Raw genomic sequence first — 18,045 nt, forward strand, 5'->3', positions numbered from 1 at the left:
TTGTTCTTTCATGACCTTGTAGAGCAATTTCTTAATTTTGGATCGATTCCTGATTGAATCTTGAACGATTATTGATGGATTTTTGAACAATTTTTTGACAGCGAAAAAACATTGACAAAGAGATAAAAAGTAATTTCCAACATTTCAAATTTGAAGGAGGTAGATGAATCGAAACCTTGAAATAATTTGAATATCGCTCCGTAGGTCATCGCAAAATACTCCATTTCTACCCACACGATCTTGTTTAGTATTCTGTTGTAGGTTAATTCATCTCTTTTAAATTGTTATACATTCATTATGTCACGCTGCTTCTATACCAACTACGAGTACACCGATCAGTTTAAAGACTGTTTTATAATCCTAATCCATGCACACGTGAAACCTTATCTAGGTGGATGGTAGGTATAAAAAAAAGAACAATTAGAATACTCGATACAGCTTCCATTTGTTATCTGCCCATAGAGAATATTGTATCTCGTGTGGGGGCTTTTCGATCCTGAAACTGGTTTAACTCGAGGCGCAACCGGCCATTTATTGAAATAAATTCGTTCATAAATTCAAAATAATTCGTTTTATTCGGATTTGACGGCGCGAGAAATGGTGAACCGACACGCCGACCTATTATGTCAAAATACACGCCGTGTTATTGAATGTGACAGCGGCGTGTTTGCGAAAGGTTTAAATCTACCCAATTAACAACAATTAATCGAATAGCATCGTTGACGTGAATTCTTGCCGTTGCCGTGGTACATACAATACTTCTACAATCTACATGCATAAATAAGTAATATAAGAGGGAACAAAGTTGTTTTATTATAAGTACATAAATAATAGTACAGTAACATCATACTGTGTATACTGTCGTAATTTGTTTATGATACGTTTTATCAGTGATTCTAGGTTAGGCTGTGTTTTTAAACGCGTGGTCTATTTAAAGGCATTGGGGTTTATTACTTTTATACAAGTACATAGTACGCGTTTTAATTACAGCTTTAAAAGTGTACCTATACAAATAGTGCGTCTTTACGATGAAATGCACTCGAATGAAAGATGAAAATTACGCAGAACGGATTGAAATTTCTTTTTTCTCTCTTTTTTTTTCTTTTGCAAAAAAGTGCACCTACACTTATATCAGTGTATATACAAGTCTTGGTTTTTTTTCCTTTCAACTACATATGTATACCTACAAATCGTACGCGTATTTTTGAAGAAAAAAAAATTCTATTCATATTAAAGTGGTGCGCTGGAATTGCGAGAAACTGAAACCAAGGTTATTTTATTACACGCGTTTTATAGTGATTGAAGAATTTCATCGCGCTTTGGAATTTATCGCATTTTATGTACATTTGTTGGTAATTAAACGTATGACAACGTAATTAATGCTAGTATTTTTCTTTTTACGGTTTTTACCTTCGTACTGTGCGTGTAATTTGCATTTTTCTCCATATTATTGTGATGAAAAGTAAACGAGAAATATGTTACATTTTTCCTCTTAAATGAAGAAAAAAAATGGGATGAAATTAAAAAGGAAGTTGGTTCTTTTCTTAGGTTTAAAAAGTTGAGTTTTGTTGGAAATTATCGATGATGATGTTTTTCAAATTCAAATTCTTTATTTGAGATACATGCGGCAGCATTGCTGCCATCGTATCAAGTTAAACATGTAAGTACATAGAATACAAATTTCAGCTTTAAAATATAGGGTAAAAAAAAAAAAAAAAAAAAACTAGATTAAAACATGAAAGATGAAGATTTAAAACTATGGGTACATAAAATCTACTCCAGGTTATTTCAAAAAATTTGAACTCTTATTGATCCGTGGAGCTGAGATATTCTTCCAGGGTATAATAAGCCCTAGTTATCAGCCATTCTTTCAGGACATGTTTGAATTTTTTTGCAGTTGGCTGGTTTTTTACACTCCCTGGAATCCGATTATATACTTTTGCAGCAGATGATACAGTGCTACTCTGAAGAAGTTTTGTGCGGTGGTGGGGAGTTCTGAGGTTACCTCGTGATCTGGTACTGTATGGATGGGTAATTTTTGGAAAGGTTATAACCCCAGTATAAACCATGAGAGATATGTCCAGAATATATTGTGATATTGTAGTGAGAATTTTATTATCAACAAAGGTGGGTCTGCATGTTTGTCTTAGAGGTAGTTTATAAATTGTTCTTATCGCACGTTTTTGTAGTGTGAGTATTTGCTTGACATAAGATGCATTACCTCCCCAAAAAACTACCCCATAGGCCATTGTGGAGTGGAATAGTCCAAAATATGCAAGTCTGAGAGTTTTTTGATTTGTAATTTGGCGTAGCTGAAAGAGTAAAAAGTTTATAGATGACAAACAACTGGTTAATTTAGTGATGTATACATCCCATTTTAAATTGCATTGAACATCAACCCCTAAGAACTTTGCAGCACAAGAGACATTAGGTAGAGTTGAGAGAGTTTCTGCTATCAGGTCTGCCTCCTTGGGGGTTACATTGAAAGGCACTGTTACTGTTTTTTCCAAGTTTAAGCTCATGCAATTTGCATTAAACCAGCAGATCAAGTTTTTGAGAACATGTTCTGTTTTTTTAAGCAGTGTGTCCCAGCTACCACCTTTTAAAAACATAGTTGTATCATCTGCAAACTGGGTTAGAAGTGCATTAATGTAAGATGACAAATCGTTAACATAGAGAATGAACAATAAAGGTCCAAGTATGGAACCTTGGGGGACTCCTTTGTCTATTATTTTCTCTTCAGAAAAGGTGTAAGTCTCACCATTTTGGATTTTGACTATTTGTACCCTATTTTCGAGGAAGGATTTCAGCCAACTGTGGATTGGACCCCTTATTCCATATTTTTCCAACTTTCCCAGTAGAATTCTGTGGTTCATGGTATCAAAAGCTTTCGATAAGTCACAGAATATTGCCAATGAATTTTCACCCTCTTGGCCAGCTTGGAGAATTTTGTTCAATAAATTGAATATTGCTTTGGTGGTGTTTTTTCCACGACGGAAGCCAAATTGTGTTTCACTTAGAATGCTGTTAGCTGATAGGAATCGTATCAGTCGATTATACAACAGACGCTCAAAAATCTTTGAGAATACTGGTGTTACAGAGATGGGCCTATAGTTGTTTAAATTTGATTTTTCTCCTTTTTTATGTACAGGGGTTACAATACTTGATTTCAAGCTTTCTGGAAATTTTCCCTGATCTATGGAGTCATTAAAAAGTTCAGCAAGTATATGAGATATGTAGCGATCAGCTTGTTTGATAATACCTACATCTAAACCATAACTATCCCTGGAGTTGGAATTTTTGAGACCTTGTATGACATTAGAGACTTCAGCTGCAGTAGCTGGTAACACAAATATTGAGGAATCATTAGCTGGAATAAGGGATAATGGGTCCAATGTTTGAGAAGAATTAACTGTGTTATTCGCAACAGTTGCGAAATGTTGGCTGAATAACCTAGCCATATCAGCTGAGTTGGTATATTTGGTATCTTGGAATGTAATATGATCAATGGTTTGTTTGCATGGTTGATATGAGTTTATTATCTTCCATGTAGTTTAGCAGATATTATTTGAGATTGCAACTTTGTGAGAGTTTGATTCTATATTTGCCCAATTGATCAATTTTTTATATTCCTTTTGACGGAGCTTGTATTCAATTTTATCATCTTCAGACCCACCAAATTTCCAATTTGAGTAAGATTCTAATAGTCTAGTTTTTAGAGTGCGTATTTGGGTTTGAATACTATGAGGATAATGTAAGTGGTTAGGGTTATGATTTGTGTAAGTTTGTAGTGGGAAAGATAAGTTGTAGTGGTTCAAAAAAATATTTAAAAAATTAGAAAATTTTGAATTAATATCACCTATTTTCAGTGCATCCCAATTTTCAGAATCCAGAGAGTGGAAAAATTTTTCAAAATTTGTTTTAGAGAATATACGTTTTTTTAAAAGAGGTTGTTTTGCTGTATTCACAGATTTTTTGACCAGTTTCAAGGATAGGAGTACACTATTGTGATCCGATATATGTGGTGTATCTACCCTGGAAGAAAACTCAGAATCCCTATTACAGATAAAATTATCAATACAATTTCCAAGCCTGGTGGGCTGATAACATGTCAGCTTCAGACCATGAAAACTTGGAGAAAAAAAGTCAATTTTTTTGTTGGTATTTTGAATAGCTGAACTTAGTTTATACTGTTTTAATCACGTACAACGATGTCTTAATGCATTTTTTACTGAACTTACAATTAGATATTTTATTGAAATTTTATCAATTTCTAATAGTCCGATTGGAGATAAGTACAGTTTTGTTGTGATGTTTTATGTTGTTTTTTCGAGATTTTATTCCATTTTAGTAATGTTAGGTCAATTTTATTATGATTTTGAATGATTTTTTTAGTATTTCAGATTTTTCTTTTGCGAAATTTCTCCAATGTTCAGGCATCGTAGCGGATGTCACTTTTTTCAATTTTATTTTTCAATAGAAAGAATCGTTTTTCATCCAAATCATCTTTTTATCACTCTTTTTTAAAAGATTTTATGCGAATTTTCTTTAAACAATTTCAGAATTTTAAAAACAGTTAACACAAATTTTTACTTTTCGAAACATTAATTTTTGAAAGTTTTTGCCCGAGCGAATGAACGCTGAAATAAAAAAAAATTGGTAATTTTTTTGGGTTACTTTTTTCACTGCTGAATGTCACCAAAGTCACTTTTTTTTTTAGAAAAGATTGGCTACGATGCCTGACAATGTTGCATCAACTTTTTAAATTTTCAACTGCATGCTTTTATAAAATTTCAACGAATTTCTCAAGTTTTTTTTCCAAAATTTCGTTCGATTTTGATTGCTATTGAAGCGATTTTTCAATTTTTTGCTCAAATTTCGAGATATTTTACCAACTTGAATTCGTTTTTAATGATTTTTATATAATTTTTGGTAATATTTGCAAAAATATTGCATACCTATGTTATATACCAACTTCAGTTATTTTCAATTATTTTCGTGACACTTCCACAAACTGATTCTGAGCATTTTTTTGCAAAATTTCATTTCATGTTTTTTCATAATAACCATTTTTCGCCATTTTCTTATGTTTCAATATTTTAGAGATTTTTTGAGATGTTTGCTCAAATTGCGATATTATCGTCGGTTTTTCAATTTTGGTGATACTTACTTGATGCAATTTCTTGCAAAATTTTACCTAGGTATATATTTTTGTAATTTATTCTATCAATTTTTCATTATTTTACACTTTTTTGGATATTTTAAGAGTTTTTTGTGATATTTGCTAAAATACTGCATTTATGTTTTATTAACTTCAGTCATTTTCAATTAATTTTGCGACACTTTCACAAATTTTTGAGCATATTTTGCAAAATTTTGCTTAATTTGGCTCATTTTTCATTAATTTTTGTAAATTTTTAGTCCCCAACTTATATGTTTGTTGAATTATTTTTATGATAGCCTACTTCATTTAATTTTGAAACTGTTTATTTCATTTTTCGTGATTGGTAGATTTTTGTGCGATATTTTGCGGGTTTTCCTTCAAATTTTAGTCGTTTTCGAGGATTTTTTTATATTCAACTTTTACTGTATTTTTCTTAAACTGTACCAAGAAGTAGATGTGCGCATATACTTTTCAAAAATGTTATTATTTGAAATTGTTTAGAGGAAATGAGGGGAGAGGGGGTTGCGTTTGTCATTTTTTCATATTTTTTTTCAGCATTTTTAACAGATTTCGGTGTTTTAGTGAAAACTATGCAAAATTTAACATCGCTTCAGTAGTTTTTTTGATCGAAGAAATACAAATTTTGTAATTTGAAAAAATTTCTATCAAATTCTAATCACTTTTCGTAAGAATTTTTTGGCATTTTCCCCCTTAAAAACCTTCTTCTGCGAATTCAAAAAAAAAATCGTATTGTTATGTACTTATGTAAGCATACCTTTGGGACCTACTTTGCATCTGTTTTGTTTTTTGTAGTATCAAAAATTTGGCATTTTGAGGATATTTACCTGATTTTGACTAAAAGTTATATCAATTACGTAATTCGTTAAAATAAACTATGCCTCCCGTTTCAATGCTTCGCCTGTTGAAATGGTCCTATTAAATTCAACAATGATCACCTGCACTTTAAATAATTCAAGGAATCAACTTTTAAAAATAGTGACCGAGAATATCTCATGGCATTTCTTCCAACTGCTGAAATTATGGTCAAAGTTATTATTTTTCTATTGTTTTTATTTTGCGAAAAAAAAAATTCCTACTAGGTAGTAATCCTACATAGGTATTTTAAACGTCAATTTCAAAAATATCTATAGGCTAATTTTGCAAAATTTTATTTATCGTTGGCCTAACACACTTGATTTATAATTTAAATTTCCGCTTCAAAAAACAAATATTACATTTACAACTCACTCTTATCGTCAGTGTCAACTTTTTCTCCTCCTCTTCATTTCTAATTCTCTTAATATAGCTTTATCTATATCGATATTATCGTTACTTGTCTTGTATCCTTTTCACGATAATTCATTCAAATTCAATTATTAAATAATGAGCCAGAAAAAGAACTCCTTGCCTTTTCCCAAACCTTAAAAAAACAAGGCGGCTCTCAATGGGGGTTGGTGATGAAATATTTACATGGCTTATTATTATTTTAACATCGTATATGTACGTATAGTCTTATTTAATGTTCCAAACTGAAAATTGGCGTTAATTTTTGGATTAAATGTGGCAGAAAGTTTCATATACAAGGTCGTAAACATGTCACTGTTGAAATTTTTTGCCCAATGTACGCAGAAAAATTTTGTAATTTATTTTCATCTCTTATATAACTCTCACGATGTCCGACGACATTTATATCAAGAGTTCATTGCGCAGAAAGACTGTAAAGCACATATAGTACGGTGGTATCACATAAACGAGGTATAAAAAGTCGTGATGGAAAATTTTCGTACATTTGGTACACCTAAGTAAAGGTTTGTTGTGTGTAGGTCTAGGTAGGTAAGGTACTATAGGCAAGGTACCAATCCTGTGTAGTTTCTCGTAGATTTTATTTTATATATTTTTATAAAATTAACGAGAAGATTCAGCATCTTTGCGAGAGGATATTCGTGTACTATGTGTGCAAACGAGTACCTTTCCTCATCTTCACCTTCTATGTGAAGTTGGGAAAATTTTCTGGATAAACATTCGCGTGTTATGGAAGGAAATTTTTATTAGTTGTAGAAATTTACATAATAGGATATGCTTATGTAAATAATCTTCCCTGTAATTTTAATACAGTTTAATAAATGATTCAATAAATGTGTATATCAAAGGACGTATTTTACTCGAACGTAACTAGGTTATGTTTAAACTTCGTCTTCGAGACTTCGAGTAAGAAAAAAAAATAGGTAACTAAATAAAAAAATAAGAAAACACTCGATTTACTTATTTATATTTATTCGTCGATGCTGAAAGATGTTAAATATGATAAAAAAAAGAACCCCTGCGAAAAATTTTTAACACGTCTTATATATAACAAAATGGAAGATATTTAAATGCAGCATTAGAGTATACACGTTGAAAAAAAAATGAAATTATACGATAAAAGCATACGTATACTTTTGCTTCATATATGTTAGAGCTGAGCTAGCTTTTAAAACTGCTGAGGGGCTGAAAAAAAAAGTTACTTAGTATCTATTTCAAATATGTATGTAGGTCTGGGTACCTCGACTCGTACACATGATGGCGTGCAAGTCATGAGAAATACTATCATTTTATAGTATCAAGGTCAAGTGATTTACGAAAAGTCACGCAGGTGAATAATGGCTTTTTTCATTTTTTTTTTCGGCCTGTAAAAAGCATAGTCTGATGGAGAAAAATGTTCGCGTTTATGTTAAACATTCGCCAAGTACGTACGTCTTCATTGAATTTTAGCCAAGGGGGAGTTCACCGCGCACTATTTCGGGTATAAAAAATTACCAGATTTTAGAACCGAGTGACCTGGAAGTGTGCAGAGAGAGACGTCGACTCCAAGTCGAACAAATCCGCGTGATTTTTCGTGTAACTTTTTCGCCTTCGCGGCACGTTGCGGTTTATTTAAAAAGTTTTCTTCGTGTTTAAACTTCATCAATATTCAATCGAATTTTGTGATTTGCAAATAGTCGTATCAATTACCCTAGAGAATGGTGGAAAATTTTCACAAAATTCTCTCAACTCAGCCCAACCTGCCATACCGCAGTGTTATTTGCGTTACGAGAAAGCGTGAAAATTCCACATTTTACGCCTTTCAATGGGTAATTTTTCTCAAAGGCTTAGACTCTTTTTTTCTATACCCTGCCAACCTACGTATAAGAAGATGAATGGACTGAAAATCTAAACGAGAAAGTTTGCGAGTTGAAATTTTTATTTAATATTTGTGTAAATAGGTAGGCAGGCTAGAGTGAGTGAGAGTGCGGAATAATTCAATAATTTAATGATCATAGCCGGTCATGATTGGAAAACTTTGCTTCGTTGTATCTAAATAAATCGTAATGTATTTTCAACCCAGTTTTTCACCGTTGTAATATAAACTATAAAGAGAAGATTATACAAACATATTCAAAGGCTAAAAAGTTTTACAAAAATTAAAAAATTACTTTATTTCTGCCTTTTTTGCGAGTTTTAATTAAAAAATTATTCTCGCCATGTTGCGTTGGTTGTGTACAGAAACGAGGTCACGATTACTAGCAAAATATGCAACATTTTGGTCAGTGTTCTTTACCGAATAAGTTCATCTTTTGCGAACGAAGCAACGTTAAATATATTCTTGAAATTTGAATTGGAAAAATATGTTCCATTGTCCGAGAGTGGAGGCAAAAAAAAAAGAGGAAAACTCGCCAACAAATTGTAACAAAGGAAATACGGTACTTCTTTCTAGCGTATTTTTGATTAAAATAAATTATCGTTTGGATGGTTTAAATTTTTTTTATGGTTGTTTAAATCGATTTCTGTCTGTGCGGTGATCTAAATAGAAAGAGGTAATATTTTTCCAAGTAGCTTGAAATTTAACTCGCCGGCCTAAGATCAAGCGAACAACATCGGGATTCGGGGTGAAATAAATTTATAAAGGATTTCCTTCGTGTGCCTTATTGTGTGTGAAAAATTCGCTGCAAATTGTATCGGAATTGGTGTTTCTTTTTTATTTTCAATGATACTTACCAAAGAAGAAAGTTTCACTTGTAGTTGATTGTATTTTTAAAATACGTGTTTATAAATTGCGATAGAATTGTCATTGATCTCGTTTTAATTGAACGACCAAGTGTCAGATTTTTTTTTCAATTCGGTCTTGAAATGTTAAAGACCTCTGTTTGTTTTTAATTGACTGTTTCCTTATGTAATAATTGATGATGTAAGTGACGAAGATTGGTTGAAAAAAATTATCGCGATTGAAAATAAGTCTCTTGAAAATGTGCTCATCCTCATATTGTCTAAGTACGAGTATTTTTGTAGGAACGAAAACGATGTGGAATTTCAGAAAAATCCCAATTAAAATATCTATTTTTGAGAATTCACCCCAAAAATTCAAACGATTTATCAAGTTTGAAAATCGTACCTACGTATAATTAATCTTCAACGTATGTCTGGTTAATTTTTAAACGTTTGAATTACTGAAAGACTTGTCTTTCATCGTTACATCTATAATTATTTTACTCCCTATTTATTCGTATATTTTTAAGATCAATTAGTATTCGTTGAAAATCTTCTAGTGTAATCTTTTCGCGTAATAAATTACATGAAAAGAAAGCCCCTCTAATTGCATTTGAAAGATTGAATTGATATTACGTGTATATGTATAGTAGGTACTTTGTAATGCATTATTTTAGCTTACGATGCGCCTTTTATACCGATTAATAATCTTTATCGATACTGATTTGTAAATAATAAAGGGTACATATTGTTGCAGGTGAAAATCAAAATTTAGGTGCTTGAAAAATCGCGTAGTCTTATCTATTTTCGAAAGGGTTCAACATGAAGAAGACAATGCATTAATCATCATTACATCGTACGACGAGGGAAACATAAAATATTGTTTGTGAAATAAGGTAAGATCGTTTTGCTTTATTGATTAAACTAGTATTTTTTACGACATAAGTAAATGATTTATTTTACGAGCTAACTTATATTTTAAAATTTAAGCCTAGTTTGCGCTTTATTCCACATATTTTTTTGAGTAAATTTCGCATGTATTATGGCCATTGGGGTTATATATACGTAGGTAATTCTTATTTCGAGGTCGACTCGAGTCTTCGGTTGCGTTGGATTTTTTCTAAATGAAATTCTGCCTATTGAGGGAGAATTTTTTTGTGAATGAAGTTTTCTCAAGTTTTGAATCGAGATTGTAAAATTTTTGAAGACTTGATTGAATTCTAAAGAGAATTTGTGAAACTTTGGCGTGTTTAATAAGTCCTGAAAGTGTTGAATTTGACAAAATGGTGCTAAAAACCGAAGGCTTTCTGTGTTCGGATCAAAAGTCTTGCGTTTTTCATTGAAAGATTTGTTTGAAATTCATTTCCCCTGATTTATGGTAATAATGAAAAAAAAATAATGGAATAGGATCGGGGGGTTGGCTGAAATCAAACGTAAGTTAACAACAGCTTGAAAGACACAGTGGATGCTGGGAATAAAAGTGATGAAACTGGTTGGCAGAAAATTGTTGAGAAAGAGGGAGAGCGGTAGGAGGGAAATTTTAATTGTAAAAATACCTCAAAATCTTGAGAGTGCATTGTGAAGTAGTAGTGAAGGGGGAGTGGACGAATCAGAAAAACTTTGTACTCAGTTTCTCTTTGAAAATTTTGAAAAGGAATGAACCTTAGTTTAAAAAAGTGTCTAAATTTCGAATTTTTCGCTGCTTTTATGACTAAAGAAAATTGGAGCCCCATTATGTACACGTTTTTCATTTAAAAATTTTTATTTTTTATTTTTAGAAAGATGGGAACTTGATGATAAAAAACATGACCAGATAACGTCAACAAAATGTAGAAACATTTTTTAAAATTTTGGTAAATGTTGTTTAGTTCTAGTTAGGTTACCATTTGTGAAATTATTATACTGGACTCCTTTGTCTATTATTTTCTCTTCAGAAAAGGTGCAAGTCTCGCCATTTTGGATTTTGACTATATTGTACCCTATTTTCAAGGAAGGGTTTTTGCCAACTGTGGATTGGACCCCTTATCCCATATTTTTCCAACTTTCCGAATAGAATTCCATGGTTCATGGTATCAAAAACTTTCGATAAATCGCAGAATATTGCCAATGAATTTTCACCCTTTTGGCCGGCTTTGAGAATTTTGTTCAATAAATTAAATATTGCTTTGGTAGTGTTTTTTCCACGACGGAAGCCAAACTGTATTTCACTTAGAATGCTGTTAGATGATAGGAATCGTATCAGTCGATTATACAACAGGCGCTCAAAAATCTTTGAGAATACTGGTGTTTCAGAGGTGGGCCTGTAGTTGTTTAAATCTGATTCGATCAGCTTGTTTGATAAGGCCTACCTCTAAACCATAACTATCTCTTGATTTAGAATTTTTGAGACCTTGTATGACATTAGAGACTGTTGAAGTAATTTGGTCATCATTTTTTGGTAGAGCTCATGTGAAAAATTGTAAAAAAAATTAGCTATCCAAAGAAATTTCTTATTAGTACTCACTTACCTATTTATTTCTTTATTTTCTTTGCATTGATTTTTTTTTTTTTGCAAAATTGACACCAAAGTTCTTGTTTTTTCGAAATCTTTGAAAAATCTCCAGATTTCAAACTTTGAGATTTGGGCAGTTGAAATTTGCCTTTTTGACGCTTTATTAGTTCCATAAATCTTAAAAAAGGCTCGACATTGTTTTTAAGTTTGGAAATCAACTTTTTTCATACCTTTCTCCCTTTTTCTCCCCACTGCGGGCTGTTGCCTCAAATTTTTTCGCAATTATCAACTCCTTGGCAACTTTTATGCAGCACTTAAACTGAGAAGAATCATCAAAAAATCGATTCGAATCACGAATCGTCATCATTCAATTTGGAACCTTGAGAAATCTTTGAATCGCATTCCTTCGCACAAACTGGTACACGGAGAGCTTTTTCCTTTACGACTTAATCATGATAATCTCTGATTAAATTATCCTCACGCCAATTGAGCAATTTATCGTTGCACACGTTAGCGAAAATTCTCGAGCCGAAAAAAGAACTCACGCTTTTGTTTAAATTCACTCCACGCTATGAAAGCAATAAGTGCACGAGACTAATTTCAAAAGGAAGCGAATTTCACCTTTAATTTTAAAATCATCCCTCTTTCTTACACGACGACTATACGACGTCGGAGTCGCCTCTTGGCTGTTACGATACTCGACGCTGAAACAACTCCTGCTCGATGATTAATCGGTCATTCGTTGTCGTCGTAACCGAGCTCGAAATCTTTTCGTATAAACCCTTTTGTTTATCCGCAGTCTACGAAAGTGTCGTTTTTTTCGCTTCTTTTTCAACAGATACCGGATAGTACACGACGAAAAGTTGATAAATTCCGTTGAAATATGTACTTTATCAAATTTGCACCGAGGAAAAAAACACCTCTACTGCTCGTCCGCTCTCGTTGCAATCGGAATTTTCGCGCGGTCTATACACAATGTACAATTTACTCGTCGTAATATTACAACAAACGTACAAGTGTAATAATTTCTCGAAAAAATAGTTACTCGGCGTAAAACGTAAAGAGATAATAAAAATCAGCGAAAGAAGTAGAAGAAGAAAAAACACTTAAAAAACCTGCGAGAGCACGAAAAAACGTAAATACTTCTTTAAGATAAAATATATTTATTTTTTTAACGAAAACATCTAATTTTTTTGCTTTATCGCTTACCCTGAATTTCCCAGGAGTACAGTAAGCAACTTTTTACGGACATTTTATTACTTATAATAAAGCGCCTTTTTCATTAGATCGTTGCTGGGTTGCCTAACGCATAAATCGTGTTAGTGAAAATTTTCAGCCGATATATAACCAATAACGATCGAAAACCCGTAAACTGTACGCGTTTTCCAACTTTAACACTATTTGCGTTCATACACGTCCTATAGTGATACTTCATACTACATTAATTGTTTGTAAAAGGATATTCTTTCAATAACAGCTTTGACTAGTCGTTATGTGGTTTATGGGCTTGGCGTCAATTTTCTTCTCAAACCTTTTTCTCATGCCGCGGCATCACATTTACGTACTCGTACTATAGTTGTGTACAATGTAGTGCTCGTGTGTATCGATGGCAGTCCCCCAACTTGGACAATTTTTTATCATCGCATTTAAATGGTACATTCTTACGATCGAAATCTTTTCGTCGAAATGGAAAATTAAGTGTGCAATCAAGAAATTATTGGTTAAAGGCAACGCTTTTTTTTATCGAGTTGAATTGCCCTCTTTTTATGAATCGTATTCCTCCAAAGTACACTTAATAACGTTTTGATTTTGTAAATTAAATATTTAAGTATTTTAGCGGAATTCGCTCGAAATTAGAATATTTAATGAGTAAAAAAAGACGAATTAAAAAAAGCATAAAAACTTTAGTAAAAAATAGAAAAATCAACTCTTGACATTAATAAAATACTCGAATGCCATAAATCTCATCCATACAGGTTTTTGGTGTCTTTCTCTAATTTGGATTTTTCCCCCTCTACAGTGATTTCAATATTTGAAAGAGCATCTCAAGGTCATTGTTGGGGTTGAAAAAATTAGTAAAAGTTTGTCATTTCCGTGGGGCCAGTACACCTGGTGTCCAGTTTTTCTGGGGCCGATATTTATCTTACAAGGGAACCTCTTGATGTGTCACCCTCCGATTTGTACGGGACCGCAAATTTTGGAAAGAGCATGGTCTAAAACCCCCAAAACCAAATTTTCAGCTGCTCAACTTCATTTTTCGATTTTGGGTGAACGTTTGAAAATTCAAAATTGAGTGTTCTTGGTGACTTATGCATTTTTTTAAAAAGTACGTACTTGATCATAAAAAATGATCGAAATAAGTCCTTAAGGACATACTAATTCACTAAATCCAGATTTCACCATTTCCAGCTATTCTGGAGCCTCCATTGCGATTTTTCAATTTCTCCAGAATTTTGAATTCGATCCAGAAGGTGTGATTATGAAGTTGGCACTTTTGAGGTGTCCCTACCAAAATGGGCTCGAATATGGATAAACTCGTTGAACAGGTCAAGTATAACATACAACTCAATTTTTAGCTGTCCAATTTCATATTCACGCTTTCTGGAGCATATTCAAAATTCTGGAGAAATTGAAAATCGCGATGGAGGCTCCAGAATGGCTGGAAATGACGAAATTCGCCGTCTGGGGATAGTTCTGGACAAAGAACAGCGATTCGCGCAAATTTCGAAAATTTCCTCACACATGGGAAATTTTTGATTTTTGACCATTTTCCTTATGTAAAAATTTGGTCAAAACCCCACTCTTGAGGTGACCCCCCCCCCTCCAAAATCGGCTCGAATGTGAATAAACTCGTTAAACAGGTCGAGTTTAACACACAACTCGATTTTTAGCTGCCCAGCTTCATATTCACACCTTCTGGAGCGTATTCAAAATTCTGAAGAAATTGAAAAATCGCGCTATGAGGCTCCAGAATGGCTGGAAATGGTGAAATTTGGATTTAGAGAATTAATATCAGTTTTAGGACTTATTTTGATCATTTTTACTGATCAAGTACATACTTTTTTTATCATCATCATCATCATCATCATTGAACTTTGACCCAGTGAGCTGTTCAGCTCATCTGGGAAACTGTAGAAGAATTGCTCGCTGATGTGTCATCATGGTTTTTTCTTCAGTCTTCATCTGCTCCTCCTGCCAATTGGAGTGTATTCTTTGACTTTTCGAGGGGACTGTTCGTAGGGCATTCTATCAACGTGTCTTCACCATTTCTTTCTGCAATCTTTCACCCACCCAATGATTGGCTCTGCTCCTAGCACCTTCAGGATGTCTTTATTCCTTTTCCTATCGTGTCTCATACCACTCGTATATCCTGCTATGGCTCGCATGAATCTCATTTCTGCTGTGGTTACTCAGTTTTTTATATCCTTTCTCATCGTCCATGTTTCGCTTCCATACAGCAGAATTGGTCTTGCCAGCGTATTGTAGATTCATATTCGAGTTTCGGCACTGACTTTTCTAGGAAGGATGGCCCGGTTCATCGTCCCACTTACTCTCAGGAATTTGTTCTTTCATAAGATAGCTCGCACCCGAGTTATTTAAAGCTTCTGACTTGTTCTACTGACAGTCCATTTACAACAATTTTACTGTGTATTGGCTCTTTCCCCTCATAGGCCACCACCTTTGTTTTTGACGACAAGATTCTCATTCCATATTTATTTGCTACTTTCTGAAGGTTGTACACCGCTCTCTGCAAGTCATCTTCGTTGTCAGCAAAGACCACCTGATCATCAGCAAATAGTAAATAGGGTATTGGTGGAGGGGAGAAATTTCAGGAATTGATGTCTAGCCCTTTTGGCTTGGTTTTCAGCCATTCTTTAATCATGTTGTCAAAGTAGATGTTGAACAGGCTACACGACATCGGGCATCCCTGCCTTACTCCTCTTCCTATTACTTTTTTTTTAAAAAAAAGCATAGGTAAATCACCAAAAACAGTCAATTTTGAATTTTCAAACGTTCGCCAAAAATCGAAAAATGAAGTTGGGCAGCTGAAAATTTGGTTTTAGGGGTTTTAGACCATGCTGTTTCCAAAAATCGCGGTCACGTTCAAATCGGAGGATTACACTTCAAGAGTTCCCTTGTTTTTAGAAAGGTGATTTTGAAAACATATGGAATTATTTTCTCATAAAACTAAAAAAACTTCAAGAGGTAGGATCATAAAAATGTGATACTTCAAAATAAGGACCACCATAATATAACTCTTGCGATTTGAGAACTACGTAAACGATACAATTTAACCATCTCTTACCGAGTTGAAGGAGGGTCATCACTTATAAAACACCCTATAATACGTAGAATTGAACGTGTACAATTTCGACACGTTATTGGATCACTTTAAAGTAAATACGTTATTTTGGCAGTGTTGAATTCTTCCTGTTTTTTTTCCTCGCGGAAATTTATTTATTTGGGATTGAAGTCGAAGCTGACTCGTTGAATTTATACATAAGTATTGATATCGAATTCTGGTAACTAAATTGCCTATATCGAGATTTGACAACGTTGCCATTTGTTCAAATTTATGACGTGTATCGTGTAAATTTATTTTTCACGCGGCACAACAACAGGCAAAATACGATGTTTGAAAAGTTGTTTGGAAAACTTGTGGCAGGTGGGAGCAGGAGTGTAAAATCTCGAATGGAAATCAAAAGCGACTCGTCGCGTTGGCTTTTCAATCAGTGAAGAATTTTCGCAATTCGTCGCTATTTAGATTGGAAAAATAAATAATGAAATTCCATCGCGGCCACATTTATTAAAAATTAACGAGCACCTTCGTCGTCTTCGTAGGTATACTGGTATTATTTTCAGCTGATACGGATGGCCATTTCTTCGCTGGCGCATTTGAATTCAACGCTCGAACTTTTATTAATGAAAATTTTTCAAAGAACGCGTGCCACTGCCATTCGATATAATCTTTCGGTCGAAACGTAGTTAAGCGAAAAAGAATACGGTTGGTGGTGAATTTTTATACACTAAATAACAAAAGCTATTTGTACTAGAGAGCTATTATTCTTTATCATGAAACCGAATAAGTATATATATAAAACTAAAAGCGGATACGAGAGTGGAAAAAAAATTGAAGGCTCGAGCTCACAGGTAAACGTTGATAAGTACGAAATTAATATTAATGAAGCTTTTTACTCCTATAGAGAATTTTTTTTTTCACCATGTTTGGTCGCGGTGTTCGTAAAAATAATTTATTCGAGGTTTTTATTCCCTTTAATTTTTTTTTTTTACTAACCGACGAATGTTGTTACTCGTACCTATATAAATGCAGTTACGCGTACCATACGTTAATTTTTTCTTAATTCGTTACATATTTGAGAATTTTTACGTATTAAATTATGAAAATGGTGTAAACACGGTTTTATCGTTCATCTACGAATTACTATTAACGTATGTTGACCTTTTTTTTTCTCCAACTCTAATACTATACCGTGTTTCATGAGGAGAAAATACGTACTTACTCGTAGTTTTTTTCCACAAAGGAAACGTAAACTTTTGAAATTCAAAAGTTTAAAGGAGTAGCGTTTTTTCAAGCTTTATGTAATATTTCCGCAGTCGGAGCAGGGTGAATGTCGAGTTCTATAGAGGATCATTGAACGTTGAATTCGTTTAGATTAGGTATGTACTTCTACTTACTTCATAGTACGCCCTCTTAGGCGTGAATTAGGCTAATTACTAAGATGAGATAGGTTTTTAAAACCAAACTCTGCTCGTTTCTCGTTTTACCATTTCAACGTAGGTAGGTAAGTAGGTACTTCGTTGGTACCATATTTTTATATAAGAAAATTCTTCATTGAAGAAAAAAGAAAGAAGTTATATCGTAGATAGGTACTAGGTATAGGTAGATAGGTAGGCAGGGTACATCAGATTCAGCTTTTATTCAACTCAACGTGTAGAAAGTTTTCACATTTCACGAGCAAGAGCTCATGATATTCGTCTTGAATTTATGTTACTATCATGTTCTTCGGCGAATGAAAAGGATTAACGTGTTTAAATGACTAGTAATCGAATGAACTGAAAAGAAAATCGTTCAACGTGTACTCGCTTTTATGTGAGAAAATATTCGGTTGGACACCCGCGTCGAGTCGCGTCGTATCGTAATAAATTTTATGTATCATTCTTGTCATGAAATTACTGTGGAATGACGCGACATCGACGCGGTTATTAAATGAATTATGTCAACTGCTCGACTCGATGCAGTATGCAAAACGATGCATTTCTGCATTACACCCACGTTTCGTGTTTTTATATTATGTGTAACTAACCGACAGAAGAATGATTGATGTGATTCGTTTCACTCTCTCTGTAGCCTTGGGTGTTTTTTTCG

General features: G+C 33.5%; 1 protein-coding gene across 2 annotated transcripts in view; it reads left to right on the top strand.

Annotated features, from left to right (window-relative positions):
* LOC135836181 (connectin-like) overlaps window positions 1-18,045 on the top strand; it is a 289,346-nt gene that overhangs the window by 80,562 nt on the left and 190,739 nt on the right. For both annotated transcript variants that reach the window (XM_065350833.1, XM_065350834.1), the window contains exon 2: window positions 9,924-10,062. The gene's annotated coding sequence lies outside the window, so the exon portion shown is untranslated. The remainder of the gene's footprint in view (window positions 1-9,923; window positions 10,063-18,045) is intronic.

The sequence above is a fragment of the Planococcus citri genome, chromosome 2 (assembly GCF_950023065.1).
Source record: "Planococcus citri chromosome 2, ihPlaCitr1.1, whole genome shotgun sequence".
Taxonomy (NCBI): Eukaryota; Metazoa; Arthropoda; class Insecta; order Hemiptera; family Pseudococcidae; genus Planococcus; species Planococcus citri.